This window comes from Bos indicus x Bos taurus, chromosome 15, assembly GCF_003369695.1.
Source record: "Bos indicus x Bos taurus breed Angus x Brahman F1 hybrid chromosome 15, Bos_hybrid_MaternalHap_v2.0, whole genome shotgun sequence".
NCBI classification, from domain to species: domain Eukaryota; kingdom Metazoa; phylum Chordata; class Mammalia; order Artiodactyla; family Bovidae; genus Bos; species Bos indicus x Bos taurus.
In genome coordinates this window covers 59,802,613-59,812,555 of record NC_040090.1, presented here as the reverse complement: position 1 = coordinate 59,812,555, position 9,943 = coordinate 59,802,613, and positions in this window count along the sequence as shown.

Sequence of the window (9,943 nt, the reverse complement as noted above, 5' to 3'; positions counted from 1 at the left end):
TGCACAGATCTGCTTGGGATTGGCACAAGGGGCACCCATGGCCATGGAGGCAACCTCTGTGGTGACTGCAGGAGAGCCTGTGTACACATGTCTTGCTTCAGCTGCCTACCCAGTACACGTGCTATAGAACAGCAAAGCTATGTCGTGTAATCAATCAATCCAACTATTAAGAAATATGTACTCAGCCCCTATTGTGCCGTATGGTAGACAATTCAGACCTGGGGCCTTGCTGGGTTCTCTGAGTAGGAGATTCATCCAACAAATATTTATTGAGCCCCTATTAGGTGTCAGGCACTGTTCTAGATATCTTGGACATATCAGCTGACAAAGCCCCCGAAGTTCCCTCCCTTCAAGGAGGTAACAGTCTATCAGTGGAAACAGAACATAAAGAATCAACATGAGTCGATCCTGTAGAATATTAGGAGGTGAAGGGGCTATGGGAAAAAAGAGAAAGAAAAAGCACAGCAGGGTAAGAGGGATCAGGTGTGCCAGGGCAGGATGGGAGCAGGTGAAGGTACTAAATGAAGTAGTCATGATTGGTCTCACCAAGCAGGTAAAATAAAGCCAAAAGCTTGAAGGAAGGAAGGAGGGATTAGCCAAGCGGGCATGTCGGGGGAGAGAGCCCTGGGCAGAGAGAACTAGAGTAAAGGGTCTAAGGCAGGGTGGACAGGGTGATGGGGGAGGCGGTCATAAGAAGAGGGACAGAGAAGTAAGGACAGAGGGAACATGGGCCGGATGGGCTTGAGGCCAAACCCAGAAAGAAGAGAGAAGACAAACTGAAGCAAGTTCTCTAAACCTTCTGGTAAGGGACTCGGGAGAAAATCCCCTGAACTGGCACTAGTTCTGGTGTGAACGATTGTTGGCCTTGCTGACGTCACATTCTCTCTGAGATGCATTTCCTTGCTCTTACATTTAGACACTTGCACCAATTCTTTGCTTCATCCACTTACTCAAGGGACACTGTCCATTACCCATGGGGCCCCAGGCACATGGCATGGCACAGCACTGCAGACTCTAAGCTGGGTCACGCACGGCCTCAGCCCTCCCTGTGCAGTGTCCCTCCTGCTCTACACTCTGCTGAAAGAAGTGAGGGGAGGGGCCTAGAGACGGCATGATGATGGGACGACTCTGACCTTGAAATGGAGTTCGGCTTCCTCTGAGCAGTCCCAAAGGAAGGCACTGGATGGGTGGAAGGTTTTGCTAAACAGATCTGGGAGACAAGAGAAGGAAGGCTTCTGCAAAAATCCGATGGGCTCTGCTCATTGGACGTCTTCAAGCAAAGGCTGGAAGACCATTTGCTGGAGATGTCATAGAGATTTGGGTGTTGGATGGAGGCTGGATTAGATGGTTTTTAAGGCCTGAGGGAATTTTCTCAGGTATCTGCCACTCTGGAGGACATTGGTACAAAGGCAGGTTGTGGCTGTTGGGTTGTGTTGAGAGTCTTGCTTTGATCTGAGGGTCAGACTGCTCTCCCATGAGCACCGAGGTGAATCAGACGGTGGCCTCTGAAGCAGGGGGGCATGCAGGCTTCTCGGTGGGCCTTACCTCTCCACCGGGTGCTGTGGGCAGAATGTTCCTTAACTGAGTTTGCTTCAAGGCCTCACTGCCTCCCCTTGTCGGGGGTGAGGCTGGGGTTGCTCTGGGCCTGGCCTCGCCCTACTGTCCACCTCTCTGTGTTCTCACACAGGACTCCAGGCTCTGGGACCCAGAGTGTTTCCTTCTTCCAGGTAATGGCAGCTCAGGGGGCCCAAATCATTCTCCATTCCAAGAAATGCATTATTGTGTCAATACAAGCTGCTCGGTAGCCAGTTGAATCCCATATGTCCAAGGGAGGAGCAGACCAGAGTCGTGGCAACAGTTAGACCATGACAGTCTGCGCAGAACATCCCCAGAACCAGAAAAGGCCACGAAGACCCCAGCTCCAAGGCTGGTGACACACTCCTACCTCAGCTGGCAGGCCCCCCACCCTCCCATCCAAGAAGGCCAGGAGGGCTAATGAGCACTGGAGGAGTTTCCTAGATAGTCCCACTTTTCTTCCCTTCTGCTAAGCCATTAACTCATTCACCCAACAAATATTTATTGAGCATCTACTATGTCACAGGCAGCCTTCCAGGTTCTGGGAATTCAACAACCAACAGAACAGATGGGAAAAATAATCTCTGCCTGTAAAGGATTGTTATGTAGTCACTCAGTCATGTCCAACTTTTTGTGACCCCATAGACTGTAGCCCACCAGGCTCCTCTGTCTGTGGGATTTCCTAGGCAAGAATACTGGAGCGGGTTGCCATTTCCTCCTCCAGGGGATCCTCCTGACCCAGGGGTCGAACCCAGGTCTCCTGCATTGCGGGTGTGTTCTTTACTGCTGGGCCACCTGGGAAGTCAGTCACCTGGGAAGCGCCTATAAAAGACAGTATCTTCAATAAATGGTGTTGGGAAAACTGGATATTTACATGCAAAAGGATGAAATTGGACACCTATCTCATACCATTCACAAAAATTAACCTAAAATTAAAGACTTAAATATAAGGCTTGAAACCATAAAACTCCCAGGGCAAAAGCTCCTTGACGTTGGACTTGGTGATGATTTTTTTTTTTGATATGACACCAAAAGCATAATTAACAAAAGCAAAAATGAACAAGTGGGACTACAAAGTAAAAATATTCTGCACAGCAAAGGAAACAACAAAATGAAAAGGCAACCTATGAAATGGGAGAGAATATTTGCAAGCCACATATCTGATACGGGATTCACATCTAAAACATGAGAAACAGATAGAACTTGGTAAAACAACAAACAGTCTGCTGAAAAATGGGAAAAGGTCTTGAGTGGACATTTTTCTAAAGAAGATATACAAATGGCCAACAGGTCTGTGAAAAGGTGCTCAACCTGACTAACCATCAAGGAAATGCCAATCAAACCACAATGAGACATCACTTCACAACATACCTGTTAAGATGGCTACTATCAAAAGATAAGAATGAAGTGTTGGTGAGGATGTAGAGAGAAGGGAACCCTTGTACACTGTTACAGTCACTATAGAAAACATTATGGAGGTTCTTTTAAAAATTAGAACAGCTTGCTCAAACTCATGTCCATGGCATCACTGACTCAATGAACATGAGATTGAGCAGCTCTGGGAGACGGTGAAGGACAGGGAAGCCTGGCATGCTACAGTCCATGGTGGGGGTGGGAATTAAAACAACTACGGTAAACCTTGGACAGCAAGGAGATCCAACCAGTCCATCCTAAAGGAGATCAGTCCTGATTATTCATTGGAGGGACTGATGCTGAAGCTGAAACTCCAATACTTTGGCCTCCTGATGCGAAGAACTGACTCACTTGGAAAAGACCCTGATGCTGGGAAAGATTGAAGGCAGGAGGAGAGGGGGACAATAGAGGATGAGATGGTTGGATGGCATCACTGACTTAATGGACATGAGTTTGAGTAAACTCCGGGAGTTGGTGATGGACAGGGAAGCCTGGTGTGCTGCAGTCCATGGGATCACAAAGAGTTGGACATGACTGAGCAACTGAACTGAACTGAACTGAATGGTAAGATCTGGGGCTTCACAGGTGGCAGTAGTGGTAAAGAACCTCCCAGCCAATGCAGGAGAACTAAGAGATGCAGCTTTGATCCCTGGGTCGGGAAGATCCCTTGGAGGAGGGCGTGGCAACCCACTCCAGTATTCTTGCCTGGAGAGTCCCATGGACAAAGGGGCCTGGTGGGCTACGGTCCATAGGGTCGCAAAGAGCTAGACACGACTGAAATGACTTAGCAAGCACACACACGTGGTAAGATCTAGCGATCCTACTTCTGAGTTATGTATCCAAAGAAAATGAAATCAGACTCTCAGAAAGATATCTGCACTCACGTCTAATAACCAAGATATGGAAACAGCCAAGATGTAAATAATATGTGGCATATAGACACATGGAATATTTATTGTTCACCCATAAATGAGGAAATCCTGCCATTTGTGACAACATGGATGAACTTGAAACCATCATACTTAGTGAAATAAGCCATAAGAGAAAGATAAATACTGTATGGTATCACCTATAGGTAGAATCGTCTTTTTTAAAAAGTTGAACTCAAATAAACAGAGAGTAGAATGGATGGTGGCTATTAATTCTATTGATCCCTTTTATTTGTAATGAGAAGGAAACTATACAGCTTTTGAGTACATACGAGGTCCTGGGCACTGTGCTACATGCGTTACATCCACCATCTCGTTTAATGCTCACGACAGCCTATGAGGACCAGTATGGTTGTGCCTAAGTTAGATATGAGAAAAATGAGGGTTAGGTATCTTGGCCAGGATCATACAACTACTCAGCTGAGCAACTGACATCTGAGCTCAAGATTAGCCTGCCTTCAGCATCCGTGATTTTTCTAACTCAGACTGGTTATAAATTATGGTTTTCCTGATTGTGTAATGGGGAAGTGGGGAGTAGGCATCAGAATATCTGGGAGAGGAGGCAGGCACAGTTTCAGCCAGGTGATGCTGATACTGCCTTTCCCATTCCAGATTAATAGTTACCGAACTCCGTTATTCTCCAAAAAAGTCCTGTGGTGACATGGGAGCAACTAAATGTCCATCAAGAGAGGAATGGATAAAGAAGATGTGGCACATATATACAGTGAAATATTGCTCAGCCATAAGAAGGAACAAAATTGTGTCATTTACAGAGAGGTGGATGGATCTAGAGACTTTCACATAGAGTAAAGTAAATCAAAAAGAGAAAAATATTATTAATTAATGCATATATGTGGAATCTAGAAAAACTGTACAGATGAACTTATTTGCAAAGCAGAAATAGAGTCACATTCATACAGAACCAAGGCTGGGGAAGGGGGAGTGGGATGGATTGGAGGTTGGGAATGACATGCATACACTACTGGGTATAAAATAGATAGCTGATGAGGACCTTCTCTATGACCCAGGGAACTCTGCTCAGTGCTCAGTGGTGATCTAAATGGGGAGGAAATCCAAGGAAGAGGGGATATATGTACGCGTGTGGCTGATTCCCTTTGCTGTACAGCCGAAACTAATGCAGCATTGTAAAGCAACTATACTCCAATAAAAAAAGCCTGTGAACTCGATAGACTGGTGAATGTAGTAGTCAGGACAATTATTCCTTATCCTCATTGATAGGTGCTGAAACTGAAGTATAGACAGTTTAGCTGGCTTACCCAAGGTCACACAGTCATGATGGAGCCATGACTACCCAGCTTATATTCCATTCTTCCCATAGCTTCTTTTTAAAACCACATTTTTAAAATAGGTAATATATTTACATAGTACAAAATTTAACAGCATAACAGGTAGATACAGAAAAATCTACCTCCCCACCCAGCCTATCCTATTTCTAGATCCACATTCCACTTGCCCTAGAGGCGACAAGCATTACAGTGGGTTGGGGTTCTTTCTTTGCTTCTTACTTCAGTAGAAAAGGTGCAAGACAGCACCCATTTTTCATGAGTGTCACCCTAGCTTGGCTTAGGTTCCCAAGCAGAACTGGCTGCCTATTAGCTGAGTGATCTTGGACAAATTACTAAATATCTTGGTATGGTAGTTCTTCATTTATTAAATGGGGATAATGTCACCTATTTCAAAGAGATCGAGTGCATTTCAAAGGGAACGAGACTGCATCAAAGTGCATTGTAATCCATGCAGTGTGGTACAATGGTTGGTATTCTCTGCCTCTGCTTTCTTTTCTCTGGAAGAGTCTGGAAATGACCACTGTGTTCTCACCACCTCTCAGAGACAATGGAGAAGATGGATAGAGATGCAACTCATTTCTACAGGATGGAAGGAAATGATATAAACTGTACGAAGTGCAATTAAAGTAAGATATTGGAAGAAACTAAGTTTCAGAATCCCAAAGGGGTTTGTGAGATTTCTTTGAAAATTTCTCAGAAAATGCTAATAATAACATATTAAGACTCTAATTTTCCAAAAACAAAGGCATGGATAAGAAGGCCACTCCTGGCCACTCTTATCAAATTCCTTCCTGGATAGGAATTCAAGTAAGGGAGAAATTTAAGCCAAATCATCTTTTGTCCCCATGTCCAGCTCTGGGGTGGCCAGATGGATGAATGGCCATTCACTAAGAATAAGATGTGCTCTCTGGTTCCTTCCTCCCTGGAATTATTCCTTCTTTTGAGTGAGAGAGAAATTGAAGCCAAACTCAAGCCTCTGTCCCAGGTCTGGTTCTGGGGTGGCCAGGTGGACTAATGACCCATCACCATCGCCATTAAGGCTTGCCTTTGCTATCAGCTTGCTAATTCTAGATGCCCTTTTCAGGATGACCTTCTACCCTGGAGACCACCCTAGAAATGACTTTATTTGCAGGGGCGGGGGGAGCGGGTACAGAAGATGAGCTTTGAGCTCAAGGAAGTAAAAAGGCTGGAATTTGATGGAGGTTTGGGGAGAGAAGTGGGAAAGTTTCATCTTTAGGTAGGAGACATATTCAAGAGGCTGGGCCATCCTCTTCTTGGATCCTCGCAAGGACTTGAGTGAGACCTCCATCCTTCTGTGCCAGACGATGCTGCCTGCTCTGCTGTTTCTCACACCCACGACCCACTCCCCCACCAAGGCTTGTGGGAAGGGTTACCAGCTCCCTTGTGAAAACGAGTCACTGATCTCCGAAGATGAGAAGCAGAAAGATCTCCAGGCAGGGGACTCTAGCAGTCCATCGTGGTCCCTTGGGCTTCACTGAACTCAGGGCTTCCTTCTCAGGCCATTGCTGCTGCCACCACGCACACGGAGCGACGTCCCTTCCTTCTCCTCTTAGCGTGGAGGAGTCCCACATGAGTGCGTATTAAGGGAAGGGATGAGGGAGGCGAGCAAAAGGGTAGGTGAAGCCTGAGACACTGTGCTGGGGGCACAGGGTGCTCAGTCCTCCCAGACCTAGTGCCCCGCAGTAGCTTCACAGGGTCCCAGAGAAACACTAAACTTCACAGGCCTCTTGCCTGGTTTCTTCATTCCTATTTCTTGCCTGTCTGCATGTGGAAGGTGGCAAATACGAGCAGCCACCTCCTAGGAACAAATCCTTGTTCATCTTGACCTTCGGGGATCAAGACAGAAAAAATCCCCCGTGTGCATTTACTTCAATATCTCCATCCTGTCTGATTGGAGGGCTAGAAAAAGCCTCTTCCCCAGGTGGCAGGACCCAAGTAATAACCGCATCCTTCTAATGAAGCCTCACTCCCATTTGCCCATACTCTACAGAATAATATTAGACTCTAAGAATTCTAGAGACTTCCCTGGAGGTCCAGTGGTTATGAATCTGTGCTTCTACTGAAGAGGGCACAGGTTTGACCCCTGGTCAGGGAACTAAACTCCCCCATGCCATATGGCTTGACCAAATAAATAAGTAAAAATAAATTTAAAAACTCTAGCATTGGGCTTCCTGGGAGGCTCAGTGGTAAAAAATCCGCCTGCCAGTGCAGGAGACATGGGTTCAATCCCTGATCCGGGAAGAACCCCCATGCTGTAGAGCAACTAAGCCCATGCACCACAACTGTTGAGCCTGTGCTCTAGAACTAGGGAGCTGCAGGTACTGAGACCAGGCGCCCCAGCCACTGAACCCCACAAGCCCCAGAGCCCATGCTCCACAACAAGAGAAGCCACCACAATGAGAAACCCACACACCGCAACTAGAGAGTAGCCCCATGGACGGGGGAGCCTGGTGGGCTGCTGTCTGTGGGGTCACACAGAGTCGGACACGACTGAGCGACTTCACTTTCACTTCTCACTTTCATGCATTGGAGAAGGAAATGGCAACCCACTCCAGTGTTCTTGCCTGGAGAATCCCAGGGACGGGGGAGCCTGGTGGGCTGCCGTCTATGGGGTCGCACAGAGTCGGACACGACTGAAGCGACTTAGCAGCAGCAGCCACGACTGGAGAAAAGCCCGAGCAGCAAGGAAGACCCAGCACAGCCAAAATAACTAAAATTATCTATATGTAAAATTCTCTAGCATCACATTCATACCATGAGGAGGAACTGCAGAAGTCACTAGTCCCACATTCACTGTGCAGCCCACACCTGACATTTGCAGAAATGGGCTTTGCTGGGACCTGAATGGTAGTGTGTGGTATTTTTGAATCCATTTTGTAGTGGTGAAAATGGTACACTTCACAGTCCATTAAGTCATTATATATTCTTACTTATGATACTCCTCAATAAAAATATCTTTAATTAGTAGACTCTGGAGCTTAGCTTTTCAACAAAACTCATCAAGGTAAGAATGAGGATCCCCATCCATTCCAGGGATTGGAGCCAGAGTCCCATCAGCCTGGATCTCAAAGAGATGCTCTGGGACCCTGTGCAAGCAGGTGGTTAAATGCTCAGGCTTTTGAGTCTATAAGACTTAATACCACACTCTCCATTTAATTGCTATGTAAGGTTGCTTAACTTCTCTGTGCCTCAGTTTCCTCACCTGCAGTATGGGAGTAATATTTTCTTCACAGGAAGTAAGGATTAAATACGATAAAGAGCTTAGCACAGTGCCTAGCACATAGAATGCTTGATAAATAGCAGGTATTGTTGCTGGCGGCCAGGCCCAGGCCATTCCAAGGATCAGATCGGGTCCTTATTAGGGAACAGGTCATGGCGGGATGGGATGGGACATCGAGGAAAGAAAGACCAAGACAGAAGAGACCCTCCAGTGTCTGAGAATGCGATTCCTCTACTCTCCTCCCTATAAAGGCCACTGCTGCCTCTTTGGGCAGGGGGACTAGGGAAACTGAGGCAGGCATCTTCCCATCCTCCTGGCTTCCACCCTTCCCATGAGCAGACAACCCCTAAGTGGCCCAGCCTCCATGCCAAAGTATGTCAGGTCACCAGAACTGGGTAGTAGAAAGGCTGCCCCCATGCTATAACCAAAAGTGGGATCCAGCTGTTCACCGCTCGAAAGCCAATAAAGAGGCAAGACTGGTGGAGAGGAAAGTTTGCTTTATTTTGGATGTGGCACCTGGGGAGAAGGGCAGACTTCTGTTCAAAGGCTGAGCACCCCCACCCCAGCCATCACAACCAATGGGCAAGAGTTTTTATAGGCTGGGGTGGGGGCTACATGTACAAACCGCACAGCCAGCTCTGACAGTCATCTTGAAATTGGTCATCGGTAGTCTGACCAGCATCAATCATCTTGATTGTTTTAAGTACAATTAATCTTCAGTTCTAAGGTCCGTTTGTTCCCATTTCCTTGAGGCCAGTTCTCAGAGTTGTGGCAGTACAGCTAGCAGTCTGGTCATCGTGTAGTTAACTTCTTCCACCTGGTGGGGGTTTCAGTAGCTATAAGCCAGCTCATGGATATGGCTCAGAACATTATCCATAGCTCTTGGTATCGTTGTTGTTCTGTTGCTATAGCCCTTGAGGAGGAACGAAAGGTCATTGACTATGCTTAACGACTAAGGTATGACTACTTAGTCTTGGACTATTTTCCCTTGTTTCTGCATTTTCTCGCTTTTTTGATTAAATTTATTCTCTGGCTGAAGCTTTTTCACAGTCAAAACGCAGGCTGAGGACATGGTGGGCAAGGCCCATAGGGTTCTGCTCGTTTCAATGCTCCCCCAGAGGAGAGAGGGGTGGGTCTCGCAGGGACTCAGTAAAGTGCCAAGCCTGAGTGTCCAACCAACCGTGGGGCTTCCTGAATCTCTCTCCTCATGGCTATGGGGAGTATTAAGCTGTATCTCCCACTTAGGACGATGGTGAGAAGCCACACGATTGCCCCGGCCCTTCTCTAGCAGGTGGGCCCCTAATGGGGCCAGATGTTACAGTTTGTTGCAGAATTTTTATAGGTTTATAGGTGTTAAAAGATCAGGCTCTTTGGTGATAAAAGTTTTACAGACCAGTAAAAAATCTACTGGGGAAGATGGGAAACACGCAGCTGTAATGGGAAAAGCTGAATCTCAGCTCCATCCGTAACTAGCTTTA